The sequence below is a fragment of the Cyanistes caeruleus genome, chromosome 8 (genome assembly GCF_971803275.1).
Source record: "Cyanistes caeruleus chromosome 8, bCyaCae1.hap1.1, whole genome shotgun sequence".
NCBI lineage: Eukaryota > Metazoa > Chordata > Aves > Passeriformes > Paridae > Cyanistes > Cyanistes caeruleus.
The window spans coordinates 23,914,147-23,938,038 of record NC_141708.1 but is presented as its reverse complement, the minus strand read 5'-3'; the positions used below and the strand labels follow the sequence as shown (position 1 = coordinate 23,938,038).

At 44.0% G+C, this 23,892-nt stretch overlaps 1 protein-coding gene and 1 long non-coding RNA gene across 15 annotated transcripts in view; one reads left to right on the top strand and one right to left on the bottom strand.

Moving 5' to 3' along the window:
• Positions 1-9,177, bottom strand: part of ZMIZ1 (zinc finger MIZ-type containing 1) — a 341,851-nt gene extending 332,674 nt beyond the window's left edge. For 6 of the 14 annotated variants that reach the window (XM_086899609.1, XM_086899626.1, XM_086899617.1 and 3 more), the window contains exon 1: positions 8,236-8,586. The gene's annotated coding sequence lies outside the window, so the exon portion shown is untranslated. Of the gene's footprint in view, positions 1-8,235; positions 8,650-8,730 lie in introns of those variants that run through there. The other 8 variants (XM_086899613.1, XM_086899619.1, XM_086899624.1 and 5 more) reach the window with 6 other exon arrangements.
• Positions 9,178-20,573: 11,396 nt separating this feature from the next.
• On the top strand, positions 20,574-23,026 carry LOC147651929 (uncharacterized). Its single transcript, XR_015289782.1, has 3 exons — positions 20,574-20,705; positions 21,329-21,394; positions 21,523-23,026. It is a non-coding gene; the product is annotated as an uncharacterized LOC147651929 (long non-coding RNA).
• The last annotated feature ends 866 nt before the right edge of the window (positions 23,027-23,892 follow it).

The window sequence follows — 23,892 nt, the reverse complement described above, 5'->3', positions numbered from 1 at the left end:
CTACGCATTCATTTGGAAAGCTAGTAGGCTCCCATCTCTAATGGTATCTAACTCCAGCTGGACTGCAACCCAATACCTTCTAAAACAGTGATGTAGATTTTTGGAGAAATGTCACACTTGAGAGAACAAACAAAGACCCAAGTACAGTTCCTGAAACAAACATCTACAAGCAGGACTGACAGCTGCTTTAAGTCTTACCAGGTGAGACATATCGGAGTGGATATCTCAGAATCAAAAAGGGACTTGTGAATGGGATTAATTTGAACAGTAGTTTGTAGAGAAACAGCCTTGACTGCACAACACACATTGAATTCACCTTTCCAGTCACAGAACTACCATCCACATCTGTGCATAAGTTCCTACTGCAACTCAGCATCTGTGAAACAGAAAGGTAAGGTTTTGTGGTTTTGTAAAAAACCTAAAGGACAGTGAACTGAGCATGCAGATAGTCAGGATCACAAAAGCATGTACAGGATGACAGTTCACTGGCCTGACATCCTTTAGAACAAGAATTCCAGTTTAAAAAAAAAAAAAAAAAAAAAAAAGCTTAATTCAATGTAAAGTGCATCAACCTGTGCTAAGCAGAAAAGAGAAGTTTTACTTGCAAAGGGCTGGGGAAAGCCTTGGTTTGCTGTAAGAGAGACCTAAGCCTAAGCTGTATAACAGCTGTGAAGAAGTTAACTTCTCTGATCCCACTGCTGGGAAAAGAGTTATAAGCATTAAACAAACACAGAATTTACAAGAAGGACACTAAGAGACTGAGTAGACTGCCTGACAACCATATCATTCCTCTTTTCCTCTGCAAACCTGTGGGATAATAAACTCTTCTCTCTTTCATCTATGGGCAGATGTATAAACAGGCTGCTTTTCCAATAACTCAGTGTCAGTGAAGTCTCTAAAACTGCTTTTTAAAGCATTTTCTTGCCCCTTTTTTTTTAGGGGGAGGTAGATTTGGAGTAGTTTGGCAGGACAGGGGGAGATAATCAAAAGGCTCTTCCATTCATCTAAAAATATATAACAGTTTTAAAACTGAAGTGCAAAAGTGCTTATTGTCAAAATAGGTTAGCTGCAGGAACTTGTATTTGCAATGTATTTTAAGCATTCTTTAAGAAAATTTTCATGTTTATAAGGCTTCTTTTTGTCATTTACAATAGCCAAGATTTTAGAGATGTGCAATATTAATGAAAGCAAAGGCTTATGTGAAACTAATGATATGCAAGTTATTTCTTAATTTCACTTTATCTATGGGGGCATCCCACCTTCAGGCTGCACAAACAGCAGTGCTGTTCAGACTGGGCACAGACAGCAGGACAGCAGTTGACGAATTTCTCTCATTTCCTCAAGAAAGTGGCTGTAGTTGGAAGGGTTGAGGTCTTGCAACTGAGGGCTCAAGCATCTCCTCCCTATCGTTCAACTCTCTTGTGGTGGTTTTTTTCCCCTCACACATCACACTCACACCTCTAAAATAACCAAGAGCAGATGGTAACCTTTGAGCTGGAGAATGCCCATCTAGCAGGTGGCTGCTGGACAACAGTCACATCCAAGAGCACAGGGGAAGGGTCTGAATTTCACACAAAATCAACATCATGAAAACACTGTACAAGTTTACAATGACTTCTGTTTTTGATGAAGTAGACTCCAAAACCCCCTTTGTCAGTGTGAGACCAGACAATTTCCAGGGAAGTCCCCTTTCAAACCCTTTCAAGCACCAACTGCCCCACAGTGTCAGCCTCAGCACAGTCCTGCACTTCTCCCTCATCCCATGATGCCCTTATTTATACAATAAACCAGTATTAGATCAGCTCATCTGTTTTCAGAATGGGTGTTCAAAAACACAAGAAGAGAAACCTGCACTGCAGAATTTACTGATGGAGATACAGAGGTGTGTATTTCAGAGCAGCCTAAAAGACTCCACTGTTCTCAGAGGGAATCAGGAATGTAGCCAAGAAACAAGCAGATACACATCAAGGGAACTGTTTTTGCTACTAAATGGCCAATTGAAGCCCCTACTATTCTGTCATATATCTGTGTCACTGCAGTCCCAATAAATAATGCTTTCTGATTACTTATGAGACTATCTAGAAATCTCTAAGACAGATACTGTTCACTGTGCCAGCCAGTCAGTCATCAGAGCCCTGAAGTCTCAAAGGAATGAAAAACTACGTGAATCCAAAAGACAACACAAACTTGTTGTCAAGGTATTGCTTTTTTCTCTTACTCTTCAAACATGTTTTTACCTAATCAGCAAAGATGACAAAGGTATTTCACAGCACAAAGAGCTGCCATTTGAACGAGGCAGGTTCCCCACAATTGTGCATTAGATCAAGCAGCCAGTATTCTCTAATTAATGCTTTCTGGACCAAGCTGAGTATTAAATTAAATTACCAGAAGAGTTTACCAGTTACCAGGCAAAGAGCTGAGAACACGAGAACCAGTAAGATTTGAAGAAAACCAGATAAAGACAACAAACAATCTCCGTACTGGTTTTGCATGACATTATCCGATGCATTACTTCTGTGCCTTTCATTCTCATGCTATCTTTGACAACACATATGTATTATCTATATGTTAAGAGTTGTTCCCCTTTCTGAAGTCAGGCCCACAACAGTGCTGCTTTTCCCTGGAAATAAAAAAGACTTACAGCAACCACAGTCCCTCAGTGCCCACAGACAATACTGACTACCAAAAAACTGACATATAGTTCTACAGGGAGAGCAGGCTGGCTACGGATGGCAGGGATGAGAACTGGCTACGGATCAGGCAGCTGGACGATCACCTGGGTAGGTTTCACAGCACTGAAGGAGGATGTCTTAGCAAGGAGGACCTGAGTTACAAATCAGGTCTCCACCATCCACTGACATAAGACAGGACAAACAAGCAAACAAAAAATTAATAAGAAACCTCTTATACAGACTAACAATGAACAGTAGAGGTAATTCAAACTCACACTTCTATGAAATTTGCACAGGTTTGTAGCATTGTGCATATCAATTAGTTTTGAGCAATTTCTTTTCCTCCCTCCCCCTGCCTGGTATTGAGCCAGGAGCCTTCCAGCTTCACTCTGGAAATCAAGTCAGAGCTGGTCTGCAGAATCAAAACAAACCCTGGATTACCAGCCAGGGAATATGCTTCCCACATCTAAGTTAATAGAATGTTACTGTGATAGGTTATATGTAACTACCCCAATATTAGTACACTAGACAAAATACAAACCAGCTTCATCTATAGAATTATCCATGTAAAGGACAGAAGTCCCTTTTCAAGCTTAGATATTTCACTAGATCCTAAACCTTATTTAAAAATGCATCAACCATCACCAACTGGAAAGGATTTCTTGGATGTTACACCATCCACTACAGGAGTAAAAATTACCTTCTCTGTCCTCTAATACAGAACTAAAATGTATAAGCAACTGGAGGAAACTATAGGTATTCCAGAATGAGTGTGATCACCAATGTGAGCCTACAGAAGGGCAAGTTCTTTTAAAGAATGAGTCATTCCCTGTGGAGTAACTTAATTTCTATTGACACTTACAGGAGAAATCAGGTTGAAAGTGATTTTGTCTGTCTAAGAACAACTTTGTGTTTTTTTTCTGGATACCTAATACCCATAGAAATCTGCCATGCTCCATAAAGGGAAGGGCAGAGGCACTTTACTGAAGCCAGGAAACTTCATCTTTGCAGGCAATGTAGACTTCAGTGTATCTTAAACTATTAGAACCAAAAACAACACGTAACAAGTGTAAGGCCATCTCCTACTCTCATAATACACTACTGCCTCCAACAGTCTAGCTGTGGAGATCCATTACAACTCATTGCCTGGACGTTTCCCTAGCAGCCTATATTCTCTTTAAAATATTCTACATTAGCCAAGCTGAATGCTAATGATCACGTGAAACCCAATGGAAGTAAAGAATTGAAAATTGCTACATAAGAATTTTCTGCTTTATAGTAAGAAGGGGGGAGGAAGAAATCAATACGGCAAAACAACCTTTTAAGCCAAAGACACTATTTTAAAGCAGAAATTATTTCAAATACCCCTGACCACTCAACTTGTCATCAGCAGGAAGGCTTACACACTTCACTAGGAGTGAAGATGTGAATTGAGTGTAAGGAAAACATACAATATCTGAGCAGGAGGTCTATCTGTGGTGGTTCTATATTGATGTGTTGTTTACCTGTGTTTTGCATTAAAGCACACCTAAATGGATAAAGAGGGCTTGTGTTGCTTGCCCCACAACAGGCAGTTGACAGGAACAAGCAAAATCCAACATAAACTCTTCGGCAATATTCTCGCCACTTTGCTGTAACACAGGATAGGATTTCACAAAAATTGGTCTAACTAGGAGTGAACAAATTAGCCAATTGCGTAGTGGTCAAATTTGCTACCACAGGCATTAACTGCAGTCCTATTTATTTATGAGAAACAGGCTTCCCAGGTAACAACCCAAGCTCACGCCTCCTGCAGCATTTGATCACCCACGTTGTTAGAGCAGCACAGCAGGCACCACGAGTTCCTGGCCAGCCACTACCTCCATTTCTCAAAGTCACATTATCTTCTGTGTGACTGGAAAAAGGCTGGATCCCTGTTGTTCTGAAACCTATCAACAACATTGGAAGAGGCAAAATGAATTCCAACTCTTTTTCCTTTCCTAGATCTATTTTTCTTCCTTTTCAGGAGAGAAACCAAGTTTCCAGGCTGCTAGTACAAACATCAAGTTGCTAAAAACCAGCCAACATTGTCTCCAGCTATAGTATCAGTGATGTAAATGCCATCCATGAGGGTTTGGGGTGTTGGTTTGGTTCGACTTTTTTTTTTTTTTTTTTTTCCCAACAGAAAACCTTTGGAGCCCATAAATGTGGAAGAGATCTGGGGCAAAGGGCAAACAACTCCCAAGAAAAGTTATGAATGGAACTATGCTACAGAGCCTTGCCCTTCCAATCCTTGTACAGGAGAAATCATTCAGATGGTGCAAAAACTAATCCATTATCTTTTGTGGGTTTCTTAAAATAATCTAAAAACAGAATTGTACACCATACCAAGATTGCAGATTTATTTCATCTCAAGAGAGCACAAAACATTCTCTGTACATATGCACAGCAACTCACTTCTTTCCTGAAACAAAGTTTTCATTGATCCTTTGCCACAGAGTCAATTATTGTTTCTAATCATGATCAACGTTTATTTAAGGTATTGTGAACTGTAAACAATACAAACAATAAAAGCATCTGTCCATGTTGACATGAATATAACTGGCAGGTTAGATACCTATATCAACTGGTCTCAAAGGCGTTCTTCTTAAATTCTGAAAGCCCAAAGTAAATTTAAATTACAATTTACAGAATAATCTTGAAATCAGACACTTTTCGAGGGAGTGTTATCTTGTGTAGATAAAAATCACAATCTGTCAATTCAATCCCAGGAAATTCTTCATTGTTTTAAAACATAATCCTAAAGACTTTTTTTTTTTTTAAAAAAAAAGCTTCTTTCTTTTTTTTTTAATTCAGTGGATTCTGCAAAATTCCTGGTCCTCCTTGCAACCATGGGGAAAAATAATCCTCCTCTTCTAATGTAGCAATTACACACACACACACACACATATATATATATATATATATATGTAAAAGGAGTAGAAATCAAGGCACTTTGAGGCAACACCTAAAAAGATAAAAAAAGTACTTGACTATGGGATATTCAGGGAATTTCAACTCAGGTTTTCCATAGCCTCATTGTAAAAATAAGCGACCTTTTCCTTCTCCTCCTCCCCACCCCAAACTCTGAGGAAAAAACAGCCACCAAATGCACTCAGCTAGCCTCAAAGTCACACGTGCTCCATTGCAGATCTTGCTTTCAATGTCTCTTTTGTTTGATGGCTGGTGTTTCAACATCCTCAGCTTGGAACAGAAAAAGGTCAGAGCGAGTCTTCTGGCATTCACAAACCTGCACCAGGCCCCGCCAAGAGAAGATTGATGCCATAGTACATTTTCCCCAGTCCAAGAGAAGGAAGTGGAGCTCTGAAGGCACGACCAACTATGTTGGTCAGAAGGATTCGTTTTCCAAAGATGCTTAGCTTTGCTACATTCCTTTGTCAAACTTCTCTGTTGGTGCTAGTAATATTTTTGAGTTACCCACAGTGTGATGTTACAGCCCCAGTATTGTAACCTGAACAGGTTCCCACCAGTAAGTCGTTTTAGCCATACATTCCAGCATACAGCTTTATTTTTTTTTTACTCCCCTCCTGATTTTGTTCACTCCTAGGTTATCCTCAGCGCCCTCACACCTGCCTGCTGCCCTCTCCTTTCCCCTGCATGGAGAGGAGAGGGCAGCACCATTAAATTTCCAGTGTGCAAGGCCAAGGTCCGTTCCACAGCTAGAGAGAAGCTGCTGCTAAAGATTCCTTAAAAGCTTTGGCACTTCACGGCACTTGGAACTACTCAACCAGAGCTGGGAGCCAAAGCTTTGCCACAGCATTAATGGGCTTTTGCCCTTTTAAATTTTATAAGCCTGTCGCCTTTCTGATGCGCACAGTTTTATTCAGAGCCCTAAATGGCCATTTCATATTTAAAAGAAAGCTTGCATAGGTAGCACCCTAAAACTACCCCAGGTCATTCATCACCCCAGCACTCCTACTGTCTCTTAGGAAACCTTTGATAGAGCATTTGTTCAGGCTGCCAAGTTAAATCCTCTTCTCTCGTGTCAATGCATTGAAAAAAGCAGTCAGAACACCAGCTTCACTCAGGCCTGCTGAAGTAAATGGAGAAAACCAATTCCTCTGGCTCTACAGAGCCATTAAGCCGTTTGCAGATTATTAACTGAAGCACAAAAATACACACGGCGCACGATCGGAGCAGACAGAGCAGAGCTATGCCTTAAGTTTGCTTCGGTCTCGATAAACTGACGATACAGCCTCAATTTGCACCAAGTCGTGCAGCTGCCGGGCTGGTGAGCGGGACCCCGGCAAGCCCAGACAAAAGCGGCGATGCGGGGGTCCCGCGGCCGCGGCCGGGCAGGTCCCACCTTTAGCACAGACGGTGACGGGGGCTGCACTCCGAGGGGCACCCCCGAGGCGCCGCCCCGTGTCTCTCATCGCAGCCTCCGAGGCGGCACCGAAATTAAACTTTACACGTGCAAAACAAAGTTTACAGTCTAAAACCCCGATTATAGTAACAACTTCCTCCCCCTGTCTCAGGCTGCCGTACTCCTTCCCCGCTACCGCGCCAGCCCAGAATGTTATCCCGGGCCCCGCCGGGGGGTGGGGGGGGGGACAAGAGCGTGGCTGGATGGCTCCTATTTTTATGTTTACATTCCTGAAGTGTCTTTTAACTGGCTGCCATTCCCCCTCTCCCCGCGAGCAGCTCCGCCGGCCGCCCCTGGAAGCGCTTCTTTCCCCGCTCCCCTCGCACAAAGGCGGGCGAGCTCCGGCCGGGTCGGGCCGGGCAGGGCACCCCCGGCCCTCTGCCCCCGCGCCCCCTCCCCTCCGCCCGCCGGCTTCCTGGACAGATGCACGGGGGGAGGGAGGGAGGGAGGGGGGCTGCTCCTTCCTCCTGCCTGGCGAGAGAGGCCCAGGTCCCAACTGGCTCTCAAAACCCAGACACAAGGAATTTACACCCAGGCAAGCTTCCCGGAGCCCCAAGAACAGGCGCAAGCTTCCCCACGCGTCTCCCGAGCCCCGCACGGGCGGCCGGGCACGCACACACGGGCGGCCGGGCACGCACGCCCCGAGCCGCAGCCCCGGCCCCGCTGCGGGGCTCCAGCCCGCCCCGACGGCGCTCGCCCCGGCCGGGGGCAGCCGCCGCCCCGGTCCCCGCAGCCCCCTTTGTGCTTGCGGCGGCTCCGACGCCCGCCCGCCTCACGCCGCGGCTGCTCCAAGTTCGCCCCGGGCCGGGTCCCTCCGCGACCCCGCGGCCGGGCCGGGAAGGGCATTGCCCGGGTAGAGCCGCTTCCCCGCCGCCGGGCCCGGCTCCGCGGCTGCTCGCCCGCCCTCGCCCCGCGCCCTCGGCGGGGACAGTCTGCCCCTTTAAGAAGTCTCCACACATTTTCTCCCCTTGCAGAATAAATATGTTGTTGTTTTCTTTTTTTTTTTTTTTTTTTCTTTTTTTTTTTTTTCTTTTCCTCCCTGTACACCTATTTCCCCAGCGTGGCCGTTCCATTGTTTCTGCTCCGCCGAGACGCAACCCCTGCCCGGCCGCGAACGGGGAGGTGCGAGCAGGGAGCGCAAATAGACGCGAAACTTACCTACGGATTGCAAAGCAGCCTTGCAGCAGCAAAATAATAAGGAAGAAGGCAGGCAAAATCCTCTTTCCCCAACTGATTTGCAGCTCTACTCGGGTATTTTTAAATATATAATTTTGTTTATTCCCCTCCTTTCTTCCTTCTCCCCCTGCTTTCTTTTTTCTTCCTTCTTCCCCCCCCTTTTTTTTTCCCCTTGCCCACAGACAGTGAAAAGGAGCTCAATGTTAGTGGGTGAGTAAGTGAATCAACTAGCAGAGAGCACAGCAAGTTGAAGTGTCAAATTACATTGGCTATTCTATTACCAAAGGGCCATGCTTTGTGGCTGCTGGCAAAATCTGTCCCAGATTCCTATCTGAAAGGGAGCTGCCTCCTACAGGGATGTTCTTCCCTTCGCCCTCTCCCTTCCCCTCTCCCCCCGCAACATCTCCCCCCCCCGCCCCCCAAATCACACCAAGTTAAAAATCTTAGATACGAGTTAAAATACAAATATTGTCTTACAGTGTCTTTTAAGGCGGGGATTCTCGTTTTAGTCTTCCTCAATACCAAGCACTCGGAAACCCTTCCACTCTGGAAACTGAAAGCTGGAGAATATGTATACTCCCTTCGGTGTTTTTGTATTATTAAATAGGGGAAAACCACCCTGGACCCAACACACTCTCAAGCATGAGGTGTCTCCGTCTCTGTCGTCTTCACGAGAGAATTTTTACGGGCATGGAAGGAACTACCGGGCGGGCAGGGGGATTACACGGGAACGCCGAGACATCCTGCTGCTCCGTTATTGCACCTTAGCCCCCACCCCCCTCCATTTATTGCCACCACCGCCACCCCGGGGGCCGCTGTTATTTTCAGAGCCCGGAGCTCCCGCCACCCAGGTAGGAGCGGGGTTCTCCCGGGGGTCCCCGCTCAGCCGGGGAAGCCGTGCGGGCGGCGGGGCCCGGCGGGGCGGGCCCAGGAGGCGGCCCCGCCGCGGGGGGGGGGCGGTCAGGGGCCGGGCCCCCCCTCGCCGCCCGGAGCGCGGCCCCCGGCGCTAACAATAGGGCGTGTTTTTGTGCTGTTTTCTCTTCCCCTGTGCGCCTTAGGAAATCCAGCCCGATTTCCAGGGAGAAAAGAAGAAACCGTCCTTGTCTGACGAGTACCAATCTGCTAAAAAACATCTCCCTCGACTTCTCTTCCCCTTGATAAAACACTTCCAGGACAATCAATATTTTATGATGAGTTGTTAATAAGCCTAATATATTCATCCCTGCTCCAACGGGGCTTGTTAGATTATGCAATTAAGATAAGCAATTTAAACAGCACTGTGTAGCTTCTCGCCGGTCACATTCGTCTTGCTGTTGGAGGAGGAGAACGATCGGGACTGTAAAGGGATGTCGGATCGCTCGGGGAAGGGGGAAGATTGTCTAATTTTATTTATTTATTTTTTTTTTTCTCAGCTGCGTGCAGGCGGAACGGAGCGCTACCGCCGCTGCCCACGCCGCTGCCCCAGAGGGGACGCGCCGCTTTGCGCGGGGCCGGCGGCAGCGGGGCTACGCCGCCCACCGAGGGCACTGCCCCGGCGCGGCCCCCGCTCCGCTCATTTACACAGTCGTGCCTTCCCCCGAAAAAAGAGCCCTCTTCCTGCCGTTCTCCCTGTACCTCCAGCCGCCCCCCGATCGCCTCGGGGCGCGGGGGGCTCCTGCGGACGCTGCGCCCGCGCCCGCCCCCGGCGCGGAGACAGAGCGGCGGCCGCCCCGGCAGCGCCGCGGGGGGAGCCCCGGGCGGGCAGTGCCCCGGTGGGGGTGGCCAGCCGTGGCGGGCGGCGCGTCCCGCCGCTCCGGCGCGCTCCGGCTCCGCGTTTTGCGAGCGGCCGCGGTGTCAGCCGGGGAGCGCCGAATAACAAAGGCAAGTTTGAGAGCAGCCGCCGCCGCCGCCGCCGCACAGGCTGCAGTGACGTCAGGGAACAATGCCGCTGCCAGCCCGCCCGCCCGCCGCCCCTTAAAGGCGCACGGGGCGCTGCCAGGGGCCCCCGCCGCCGGCCCGGCAAGGGAAGGGAGGGGGTGTCTGTACCGGCCCCCCCCGCCCTGCAGCCGCCGGCCGCCCGCGGGGCCCTGTGGCGTTGCCCGCCCGGACGGGGAGCGGAGGAGATTCCCCGTCTCACGGCTCCTTCCCTCCCTCCCGCGCGGCCTTCGCCGCCCTCATCGCTGCCTTCAGCTGCCCGGAGGACGCGGCGGCCGCCGGGGCGGGAGCGCTCGGGCCCCGCCGGCCCGGGCCGCAGCTCCCCGCGGCGGTGTGGGGCCGGGCGGGCCGCGCGGCCTGAGGGCCCGGTGCCCTGAGACCCGGCAAGGGAATGTTTTCGCCAAAGCTTTGGCACCTCGGGGGCCAGGACCTGAGCGCTCCCAGCCAGTTCGGCTTTGCTCCCACAGTGCCCCGTCGCCTCGCCTTGTCACGGTGCAGTGCCCTCCTCCCCGAGCCACACCGGCCACTGCTATCGTAACCTGTAGTCCGCAGGCTGAAACAGCAGATACTGTCCAGTCAGTGCAGCCCGTTTCACTCCTGCACAGCATTAGATGTCAGATTGAAACAGGCGCAGAAAAAAACCAGCCTTTTAGGTACCCAAAAAGGGCACTGTAGCAATACAGCAGTCTCCTGATAGTCACACAGACGTCAGAGCATCATACCTAAAGAATTTATTTGCAATTAATACCTTTTTAATGCAACAAATATAATATCTTTTTAAAGTGTCAAAACTTATGTCTTGGACATGGGCAAAATCAAAGCAGTAGGTTTTAATGCTTTAGTGCTTGAAACCATCTTACAGAAATAGAAGATTAGAAAATTAAATCTTTGTGCAGCAGCACCATTACAAGGTTACAAGGCCTGTCCACTGTATTTAAGCACAACTTCCATTGATACCATCCAGGCTGAAAACAAATTGGTAAACACACGTTTACTTTTTCAAGCTTTTTGTAGTTTTCCTGTGGACTATGTTCCACATGAGCACATCATGCAGGATTTACCAGGCAGGCAGGCAGGCAGGCATCACCCTGCCTTCTTTCAGCAACCAAGTGACTTGATCAATTCAGTTCGTGGCTAGGACAATAAAGGTATCGCAGGAAATCATTGCAGTGATTTAGCAGGTGCCATTGTGCCCTCTGAAACTGCCTCTACAAAATTGGGCTTTGCCACACACTGTTCAGAGGCACCAAAGGGGTTGGAAGTGCTACCTGTCCACAGGGGATGTGCAGCCCTAGCAGCCTTTGCCACTTGCAGTCATTTGAGCTCAGCCAGCATTGCAGTGACAGCATGTGTTAAGTGGTGTCACAGCCAGATCCCAGCTGCTACACCTGCCCACACAGAGCCCTTCACTGCTTCAGTCGCAGGAGACATTTCCTGTCCTCCATAGGATGCATTGGTCATCCATGAAGTTTTGCCCCAAAAGTGGTTGCAGCAGTTAGTTTATCTAGTGTATTTATCGGTTTGTTTGTAAATTAAATTAATTCCCTGAGGATTAGAACAGCCTTAGCTTTCTCTGACCTGCGCTGATATGATTTGTGAATTGAGAAAGGTGCCACTAATGCATGTTGATGTGGTTTTTTTTTCAGCCAGGGACCAGGCTAATCCACTACAAAGAACAAAGAACTTTTATGGCTGCTCCAATTCACTGCCAATTGCCTGCTGTGGCATAAAGGGTAGACTGGTCAGTTGGACTGAAAAAAAGAGTTAGGAGTTTACATGTATGGCAGGGCTGGCTTAGGGTATTCAGTGTTGCCCCGAGAGCACCCCTCTAAACAAAGTTCTCAATTAGGCCAATCAGCCTAATTATCCAACTCAGTTGCAATGTCAGAGCAAAGCAAAAACAGTATTCAAAAAATGACAAAGGATTGGGCCCTTTTTGTTTGTTCTAAGAGACCAGGCTGTTCTTCGTGTTCTCGACAATTCTGAGACCAAGAGAACTTGGAGCAGCTTTTAAAACAGAGGCTGTACAAGATCCTGATCTGGGATCCTGGCTTAACAGCGTTCTGCTGCTGCAGTAGCAAAGCCGTCAGCAAGCATGCAGACAGACAGTTATCCACATTATTCCATGCTCTGTGGTGGGCCTGTCCACAAGGGATTAGACCAAATCTGCTAACCTCATTTCTGTTATATAACCTAAGACAGATCTGAACTCTTTTCTCCAGAGGATTGTATGGTAAACCAGAATATCACCTCCCCCTAGCCCTCTTCAGCTGCAGTTCAAATTAGGTTTTGCTGCTGTCATAATTCATCCCGTACCATAATAAAAATGGAATTGATGGAGATGGCATGTAGACATTGTGTCTAGACATACCCAGGTTACTCGTGTATACAAATTTCATCAGGTAACTGCTATCAATGCAGCTTTCTTTGGAGGATAGGATTTAGCACAGCGCACAGAGGCCAAAGGTTGGGAGAGCATGCTTAGATCCCAAGTCCACAATGAGCTATTGGGTGCTACAGCCACTCATAACTGGGCTCCCTCGGTTAAGAGCTCACACAAGTAAGCCCAACAGGGACTGCAGGTGTACAATATGCATGAAAAGCTCCCTGGGATCAGTGCTGATTTCGTAACAGGCTGACATCAGCATTGCTTTTCTGGTGGCTGTTTGCTACACACACACACCCTTGGCACCACACCAGCTGATGCTCCCCGGGTACACATGTTTAGAAGCCTTCTGAGCCCTCATGGAACTATTCATCCATCAGCACAAGTCTGATCTACTCTGTCATAACCCATGGGTGTAGCTTAAGCAAATGCTTACTCTGATCGATAGTTGTGTTGAAGTTCAGCAAGTCTTTTTCTGATATAGCAACAACAAAGGATGCCAGGAATACTACTGGATGCAGTAAAATTGCACCTATGTGAAAGTAAGATTAATTTTCAGTCAGGCTGTACACATTACTCGGCACACATGAGAAACTGATACTGTGTCCATTTTTGTCTTTTTGTTAATTGTATGGGAAAGAAAACAGGGTTTATTTGGATTCATAAATTGGAGATGAAATTACTATGCAAAGACATTAAGGAAATTTGCAGTTATGCAACTGGAGTCCTAGAAGAAAAAGTACACAATTTTACTGAGAAAAACAAATTGAAAACAATTAAAAGACATGAAGAGGGAAGTAGTTGGAGGTTTGGACTTTTTATTTTTTCTCTTCCCTTTTCCTTTTGAGGCCTGAAAACTTTTGCATATTGTCTTAAATTTCATGCTTTGGTCCCCCTCAATCTATGCTGCCTAAGTCACAGAGTCATTTGCTTCTCAGATGAGGGACTGGATTCCTCCAGAGGAGCTTTCATGTGGCAAGCAAGACAAGGAGCACCAATGAGACATTTTTTTAGTCACTAAGGCTACACATCTTGTCTTTTATGGGAATTTACATTGACACATCCTTTTTACAGTCATTCTAAACCAGGCCACCACTCACACCAGTCTTCTGCAAACTGTTTTCTGTACTCCAAGCTCAAAACTCACTAAGAGCTCTGTGGGGTGCCACAGTAAGGCAACACAGACATTCAGCAAGCCTCCAGTCTTGCAAATACAAACCCCAGGTTAACTCTGGCTGCTGAACAACTTTGCACCCATGCCTCAATTATGCATGTGGTACACTCTGAGAAGGATCAGAGCTACAGTTTATAGCTTTGTCCTCAGCTCTCACATGCACACCATGCTGGATTATACAGGGAGGGGTTTGATTAGTTTGGCAAAGAGAATAAAACCATTAAAAATCACATAGGAAGATAACACTGATGTATGCCTTCAAGAGGCAAAATTACACCTTAAAAACAAAAAACAAGGGAAGGAAAGAGTAGGAAGAGAAGGTATGCCATGTACAACATACTGAAAAGGAACTTAACGTATGTGAGCTGAGGAAATGGAGCAGGGTAAACATGCTGTTTGTATAGTGCAAAAAGGATGCTTTTATGGGGATATAAACATTAGGTACCCCTGAGCATGCAAGCTAAACTTCTTAAGAAGATAAAGGCTGCCCTGTTAGAGCCAAATTCAAGAACCAAGCATGTCTCCACTTTAAGAAATCTCAAATCAAAATTTGGTTTGGGCTGAAGTCACTTGACTCATCCAAACCTTGCCCTTAAAGTAGATAATTTCTAGGCATCCCAACTGAGATTGGCAAGTATAGGGACTGCAGTTACTTCTGTTGTTATTAAATGCTTTTCTAACGACACTATTACAGTTTCAGGAGAAAAGTGAATAAGAAAACAAAACCTTATCCAAGTTGAAACTCGGGGGAATGTATTCAAGCAGGATATAATTAGCAAAGCTGGAAGATGGCCAGTATGAAATGTGTAACATCATAACAAAAAAAAAAACCCAAAAAACAAAACCAAAACATACCAACAAAAAAACCCAAGGATTTTGAATGACCACAACCATCAGGACCTTATTTTTAATCTGCTCCATATAAAGCAATCAGATAACCTTATGTAACCCCAGACATGCCTGTAGCTACCTTGAGAGCACTTGGTGTGTTAACTGAGATGGCCATGGTATGGATTTCCATTTCATAAGTGACAGAGGAAATACTACTCCATATTTCTATCATCTGACTACCTACTGCCAGTTTTTGTTGGGAAGCAGGTCTTCTTTTAGCCTCACTAAATTTTAATGGAGGAAGTTAATGAGATTTAAAGAACAACAAATTAAACCATGTGTGAAACACATGAATGTTGCAGTCAAAGCTGGACTTCTGTTTTTCCCCTTGTTTTCAGTTTTTGTGTGTTACAGTCAGGGGAGACAGAGACAACAAAAAACACCAGCACCAAGTGGAGAATTTGGGTTAAGCTCTGGTTTGAGTGTCTGTGAGAGATATTAGTCTAAACTGGCTAGGCTGACAGTGTGAAAGGAAAGCAAACAACAGTAAAATAAGATGTTACTCTCCAGACAGTGAGAACTGCTTCCTATCAGGCAGAGCTTGCCAGGACTATAATGCTTTGCAACACAGCTAGTCATGCTAAATAAAATGTAGCCTTAAACACACTTAGGACTGGCTTCTCAATGGGTCCTCCAATTTAGCAAGTGGCATAATCTATTTTTTCCCTAACCAACTGCATTTAGTACCACAAGGGATAGTTAATACAATTTCCAAAAAAGAAAAAATAAATTCATAAAATATGAATAAATAACTATAAGTTGTTTACGTACATAAATGTTCTGGAGCATGGGATTTTACTCACTTACTGCTGTATTGGTCATAAAACATGCCTGAGAGCCCAAAGTGTTACTTTATTGCATTTAGCAGCAACAATTAGCCTCTCCATTTTTCACTGCCCTAACAAAAGAGTATGGTTTTCTACTGTCAAAGAAGAGATGAAAAACCAAACCAAAACAAGCCCTGCTCTCTTCCACGCGGCTGTACTCTCCAGAGGCATATGTATGTGCAAGTGGCACAAAAGGCCATGAAGGCTTGATCTGCGGTCCATGAAGTGAAGGAAACAAACCAGAAAAAGCAGCAGATTATTTTCTTTCCTGTTCTAGGGGACTTCTTAGGGCAGAAGGAGCAGTGAAAAATTTCGTAATAAGGCTCTCTCGCTGAAGTACCACAGGCAACAAATTCCTTACAGCTGAATAGGAGAATAAGTGCAAAACTGAACACAACAGGAAGAGGTGTGGTCCCTAAAGCATCATTTGCTGTATTTTATAGTATGTGAGCCAAGAAAAGTAGAAGGTCACTGAAATTCCTAGAGAACAGAAGAGCCCAGAGAACTATGGAATTAGTAGGCTTTCTAATGCTTGGGATATTTATGTTAAATACTTTCTATAATAAAGGAAGCATGTGTTTTGCAAGAAAAAGCATTCATGAGCTGAAATTCCCCTCATCATAATTCAAAGATTAATTAAGATAAATAATATAATTAAGTAATTTGGAAACACTTTTTTTCCCCAGTAAGACATTCAGCTTGACATAACAGCCATGGGGCATGTCATGAGGACTCCAATCATGCTGACACTTGTAACTGGAGGAAGAGTGCAGATATAAGAGAAGTTTGGAAATTCTATTCAGGTGAACTGTAGATGAGATAGAGGATATAGCTACAACTAACCTATAGGTAATCAAGAACTGTCAGTGTTGCACTAACTGCAGAAGCTATGGCAGCCTAAAAACATTGCTGGAAATATGTCTTGTATTTTCATCTCACTAGAACTCTAATTTGGACAGCTTATTGACCTAGTTTCTCTATGTCACTGCTTTCAGCAGGGTATTAACCCCCCCCTCCTCAAATACTCACGGCTATTTCAAATAAGTGCAAGAAAGAGAAAGACTGTGGTGCAGATGTTGCTTGTGCATACAATCAATGCATCCCTCCCCCACTAAAGTTTAATAAGGATTGTTAGTACATCATTGTAGCTGGTAATTGTGTAGGTACACATGGTAATTGCATGTATTTGCACTAATTATGTAAATGCACAATAATTAAAGCTCCAGGGTTTTCATGGTAAATTTTTAAGACACTCATGGATTTGTCATGGCAAAAGTGTCAGTCATGTAACCTAGTGGGAAAAGGGAGGAGGAAGAAGTTCAGGAGAATGTAGTTCTTAATAAAATGCATATATATTTATATATAAATAATTGGATAGAGGACACTATATCATCAAACACAGCTGTCATGCCCAGGCACGACAAAAAAGAGGATTTTTTTCGGAGTCTTTTATCAGACTTGAAAAATATAACCTAGAAAAAACCCCAAAACACATGGAGGTTAAAACTAAAGATCAAGTACACCCCCACTTCATCCATCTAACATCTCATCCTTTACATTCAGTGAAAGACAGAAGTGAGTTTGTGCTCTTTTTTTTGTTGTTGTGATCACTTCCTAATATTACCACTTTTCTCCCTCTCTCACAGGTCTTACCACACTCCACTGAACACATCAGTGGAAATATCTTGGCTCTGCTTGGTTTTGGATTGATCTCCCAGCGCAGTGTGCTGTCTTAGCACAAGACTTGTACACTAGAAATTCAAGTTGCTTTTGGTTTGGGGGTTTTCCCAGTTTTACACACTCCCTCAAGACTTTGGGCATTCTCCTCACCCTCAAATCTTCTGATAGAAACTTGCAGGTTTCCTCTGGGGAGCACCCTGACCCTCCTTCGAGCACTTCCCTGGTGCAACAGGCAGGAGCTGCCTGTCTGTCCCCACCAGCCCATGCTGTGGCTGCCGGCTGAGCCTTTTCTGCCATGCCCCATGGACCTTTAGGCTCTGGGAGAGCTAACCACACATTAGTGACTTCAGGCATATGAAGGAAATGCAGCTGTGGAAACACACAGGGTACATCTCCTATGAAACCAGCAAAGCGGGACACGCATGTTCCAGCTGTTTATCTGTTTTCAATCACCCCTGCAGCAAACCTGAGCAGCTCTCTAGAACAATCCCATTATCCTTATGCCAGGACCACAAGGGGCTGTTCAAGAAGCACAGCAAGATAATATAAGGTACTATGAAGTCAGAGCAGTACTAAGCATTTCACACTAAAAAGCCTTCCCTTTCAAATCATAGCAGCTGAGATCTTAATCACTTAAGTCAAGTGCTGGGCTTTTTAGCCATTGAAAATCACTGACATTCATAAGACTTAGACCACTCATAAAGCATGAACCTGATTGCACTTAATGCAGAAATAATCTGTATGCCATCACCTGCCCTTTGATTGCGGGTGTGCGTGTTGGTCCCCACAGCACAGCAGCAGTCTCACTGGGTCATATACACAGCTGCCCACCTTCACTCATGGACACCTCAACAGAGAATCAGCACAAGAGTTTTAAGCCACTAAAACTTGAGAGCTTAAGCCAAGGCACAAAAGAGAGCTTCCTCAGGATTAGCAACAAAACTGTGAGAAGATTTATCAGACTCAAACCCACACATTGCTACTTATTTAAATCTAACCCTATATAGATGGGTCAAAAAGCTCTCTGCTCTTATCTGCTCCCATTACTGTACCCAGCACAATGCAAGCTGTGCTCCTTCCCTGGAGGACTGAGGATGTACCCGTGGGATAACAGAAGACCCCCCAACCATAGCCTACAGCCTTAAGACATTTGTAAAGCCACACTGCAAACCTTCCTCCAAGGCTCCCTGGGGTGTACCCAGCTGCTAATTTCAGGAGGGCTTTTAGTACAGCTGTTTCAAATTGGCTCCTCAGCCACAGCTGGGGCAATAATGAGCTCTCTCTTTAATACTTCCTGGGCTGGAGGAGTTGTCAGGAACACTGTTGCTCTTTTAAAAAGGTTTTTTTTTTGAATGTCCAATCTGCCAATTCTTTTCCTGCTTAAAAAAAACTCCAAAAACAACAAACAAATACAAAAAGCAACCTAATTCAAACAGCCCCTTCTCCCTGCAAATGCCCCAGTCCCATTTCTGAGAAGCAGACTAATAAATGTTTCTGCACTTACTTAACATAAGAGAAAAAAAATTGCTATAACTACATTTGAATCAAAACATCATATTTTTCCTGATACTCTTTTACTTTTAAAGCTATAATTAAAGAAAAAATGTAGCTATGTGATAACAATAGGTCAAATCTAATAAAAAATATTTTAAACATAGCTTTTAATTGGTGGGGTTCGATCCAACAAGAAAAGCTGTTGGGGACAGAGTAATTTCAGCTTTTTTTCTAACAATAGACATGTCTTCAAGGTTTTTTTCCCTTATGTTAATAAAAATTCCTATACTTATGCTTGATTAGTATTAGGGGATTAAAGATGGGAAGGTGTCATTTTAAAATTTTCAATTTGCAGTAACGTTTTATAATTAAGTGAGAATCTTTCAGGAGCAGAGGATTTCACACAAGCAGTCTTTCTGAAAAAAAGAGAAGCATTGCTAAAACAGTGATCTGCTGTATTAATTTGCTTTAATTTTTCAGTAAATTCATCTGTTCTTCAGATAATGGATGATGGATGTCTAAAACAGTGGAATATAGGGTTTGAGGGCATGAATGGAAAGCAGACAAAGTGGGTTACAGCTGGAGCTGTGTGTCTGTAGGGAATTTATTTCAGCTTGTCTTTGTTGTACAGCAGCATTGCCAGGTTAGGTTAGAGCTTTAACTTGTGCTAAAGCAGGACCAAAGGTCTTTCGGATGTTTATGTCTAGTGGCAACTTGTATGATAAACACTTACTTCCAGCAGAAGGACTAGCCCAGCTGAGTAAGCCTGCAATCCAGTGAGGTCCCCTGGACCCAATGCTGCCCAAATATATTTGCATAGACAGGAAAATCCTCATGCCTCTGTGTGGGGAAGATTTACATTTCACAAGGAGAAAAATTAATTTGTCTGGGCTCGAGAGATTTTTTTAAGACCTAGTGAATTGCAGGCATTTATGATACCTGCTAATATTATCTATATATGTCCTTTTGATATCTCCTACTCCAGCTGTGAGCTGCAGCACTGGTGATGCCAGGCCTGGTGCAAACACAAAGCTCTTCATATTGCCTAAATGTCACTGTTGCTTTTCCAATATGTATTGGAAAAAAATCTTTTTACCAGCAAGGTGAGTACCACCATTTCCATGTCACAGGTAGGAGAGCTGTTTCATTAAAAGGTAAAATGACTACAGTCACTTAGGAAATCAATAGAAGGAGGCAATGTAGATGTTTTAGTACTAGTCCTACTCACTCTTTACTGCTCCAGAGCAAGCACCTTTTTTTTTTTTTGTGAAGCATCTTTCTTGTCAGTGTCTAATTTATGAAAACAGTTTTGGTTATTCAGATTTGCAAAAGCAGTTTGATGGTACAACTGAAATTCCCATTCCTTAGCAAGAAAACTTGCACTCTCTTTGTCTGAAAGTCATGTTCACAGTGTCTCAAATTGAAAGCTTGGACATGAAAATATCTTCAGTTAGCAAACAGTTTATTTAGAAATTAAACATCTGTGTGATTCTTTTGGCCTGCCTGAAAAATATGAATAAACATTGTTAAATACAAGTGGATCTAGTAAATACAAATACATGCATATCAATGAGCCTCAGAGGTGGTGGTTGTGAAATGAACTGGTTGCTCTGAGATCCTCACCCAAGAAATGCTGACACAGCAGGTTATTAGCAGGGACTGTTGGAACATACAAACCATGTTTCTTTCAAACCTGTCCACAGCAAAGCTGCCCTTTACAGGATATTTGCAACCCAAGCACCCAGCAGCAGAAGATACTCTCATGAATCCAGGCATCAGGGTTTACTCAAAAATCAGTGGCAGATGCTTGAGCAGAACCTGCACCTGAACCTGTTTCTGAAAGGGAAACTGCATTGTCAAGTGCCTTGTTCCAACAAGTCGGCAACAGTGTCTGCATATTTTAAATCGCTGTTGAGTCATCTTCATTTAAATGGAACTTAAACCACCCGAGAATGTCCTCCTTACTAACCTCCTACAAAGGGCTGTGGAGCTTTCCCCTTGTAGGGCAGGCACTGTCCCATAAATTCATCCCTGGTGTGAGCCAAAGCTGGGCAGTAATTTTCTAGTTGCTGTATCACAGTATATGGTGAGAAAGGAAAGTGTACTAGCAATAGTTTGTTTGCTGTGCTTGTTCTTTTTAGGAAGAATAATAACACTATTGTTCTGAGCAAAATTACACTTGTTCCACTTTCCCTTCTCCTTGAAATTTTGAAAACAAAAAAGTAATCATTTCAGTAATCATTTCTTTAGCTGTGGGGTTTTATTTCATTTAATTTCTGTACATACATCTTTTTCTGGTATACACACTGAAACAGCAGCCATTTGATTTCCTATTAGTGGTTCTACATTTTTTTGTAAATGTTTTGTTTTAAACAGTGGCTCATGCAACAAGTTTGACTTAAGTTAATGGCTTCCTGGCTTTTGATGAAGTTCTTTTTTTGAATGCTACTTTTCTGTATTTTTTATTTTCTTTTGGCAACCGGCATGCAGCAGCTATACCCTGTCAAAATAGTCCCAAGCTGCAGAGTGGCTTTAAGACCACTTCTTGCCATCTTTAAAAACCTGAAATAGTCCCAAAACCTGGAAGCACCTATAGCATGCACTGTATGGCTGCTACTGTGGGTTTTGTTTAGATACTGAATCAAACTTGTGGATGGAAATAAGGAACCAAAGTTAGTTCAATTCACACTCCGTAATTTCATGTGATAGGGAGAACGCAGGTTACCAGTGACACCTCCAACCTGATGTTCTACAATGGCTTAGTTGGACTTGAAGGTAAGTGGAATACAGGGTACCCTCAATTAAGTTCTGAAATCACAAGGCACCTTTGCTAAAGGAAATCTTAGTGAGAAGAAAGCAGCATAAATTCTCATACTGCCTCTACTGCTTCATCATTTCCACAGGTGAGAGAAATCCCAGTTGTGGGCAATCCTTGCCAATGCAGCCCATCCTCTCTCCAGTGTTGCTTCTTTGTGTGATATTTTACAATCAGTCCTTGGGGACTAAAGAGAGACTTTGTCTGGCCCTACAGTGCAGGGAAGAGACAAGCAGAGCAAACATCCATCTCTGTCACAAATGATGGAGATGGGAAAAACTAAAAAAGTGATAAAAACAATCCCTTAGCCTGATATGAAACATCCATCCTCTCTTGTTTTAAATTGAACCAGAGGAAAGGGTAGAGAGAAGTGACTGATCTTTTAAAATATATGAACAATCTTTTTGCTGTTATATAGGAATGTGGAAGACATATCTTACCAGAGCTGAATTCATATAATTCATGAAATATTTAGACATCTATAGTGAGATTATTTTTCATGTTTTAATTTGAAAACCCTGTGCTTCTCAGTCTTTTTTGCTGTTGAGACTACTGAAGAAGGTAGATAGTTCTCTGGGGAAAATGTATGCAAAAAAACCTTGCAGTCTGGCCCAACAGTACTTAAATTCCAAGTATTATGAAACATATGTAACAAGAAGGCTGTTGCTTTCTTTTCAAGGAAGCTGAACAATGAATCCCACTGGGCATTGATGGGAGTAAAGTCAAACTTCCCTCTGTTTCAGTGGTTTTATTCCACTTTTGTGACATGAAGTTAAGACCCAAGTTATACAAAATGCTCAACAGGGAAGCTCATGCAGCCTGGTGCCTTCTCTGAGGGACCATTTACATACAATTTGTTGCAAGATTAGAATCAGGGGCTCTTTGCTCCCTGTCTCTCTCCTTATGTTTTTCTTGGCACATTTTAAATTGGTGTCTGCTTCTTTAATTGTTTGGCTGCCAAAAATCAGCGATGAGGAGTTTTGACTTCAGAGCAAGATGCAGGCTCATAGGAAATGTGATAATAGTTTATGAGATATGTAAGGACCAATTTCTGCAAGACTGAGTCAAGTCCTAAATGAGCTAAGCGTACAGCAAAGCCATGGGACATTCACAGTGAAAATGTAGCATCCAATTCAGCTGTCAGAGAATTTATGAATATCAGTCAAGCAGGGTAAGATCTGCCCCTTTTAAATGGTCTTTAACCATTCACAAGTGGTGCTTGGTAACACAGAGGACAGATTTCTGCTCTCTTGGAACAATGCTGCAAGATAAAGTTGCTCTTCTGAAGTCAGTGGAGCTCCTTTGAGCCTGGCTGCCAAGTGGTATATGTCTAATCTAGTTCTGTATGTTTTAGCTTGATGGTAAGATTTCTACTTCAGAATTTGTTTTCATTCAAAGTGTGAATAAAAAACAGTTGGTACATTGAAGATTTCTCATGCATATTTAAAAAACCATGCTTGTCATCAAAATATTCAACAGTAATATCAATATTGCAATATTTAGTATACCATAACGTTGGAATGCGAAGAAATTGAAATGAGTCAGCATGAAATATTTTCCTCCTATCAAAATAAATTAGAGTATTGAAAGAATGCATTTCTGTTCTCTGCCTTTGAAAATGTCATTGAAATCACCACATGCTCACAAAAGATTTGGATTTCCCTTTCTAACTGAGAAGAGTATTTTGTACGCTCTCCAGCAGGTGAAATGACTGAAAGAGGCAGAAGGAAAGGATAAACTGGGCTGTCTAGACTTACACAGGAGTAAGAGAGAGCAGGCAAGTGCTACATGATGTGTGCTAGTGGGTGTTAATTCACATGTACCTGCTTAGAGGGATCCGTGGGCAGCTCTGAACATTGTGATGTGTCCAATTTCTTTCCGTATGAGTAAAGAAGAATATGAATACTTGAAAAGCTGAAGCCTGTGCTGGAGTAGAAAAGCCAGCCCTACTACAAAGAAATTCTTGTGCCTCTAATTACCCTTCTTCACCTATAGGTGGAATTTCCACTCCAACAGCTTTAGCAAGGAGCCTGTCAGCCTGGGAGGAGATTTCTGTTTGTATTTGTACAGCAAACACTGACTCTCTTGTGTAGCACCAGTTTCTGATTCTAATGATTTCCTGAATTCATTCTCTTTTGTACCTCAGGGAAGGAAGAAGTGATCCTCTTGAAAATTCAGATAATTGCTTTTATTTGATTTTTATTAAACCTCATTCAAGAATAATATGATGGCTTTTTTTATTACATTGTTCATCACTGTGGCATTTTGAAATTTGCTTTTCTAAAAGAAAGAATTTACTAAGTCAAAGATTTAATTCTATGATTTTTGCTGAAAGAAAACTGGGAGCTCTTTCTGTGGTTTGTTTTGATTTCAAAGACTTTTGTAATGTTGGTATCTATCTATTATCTCCACTTCCTCTCTTTAACAGCCCAGGCTCTTTCCCCAGCCCAGCCAGCAG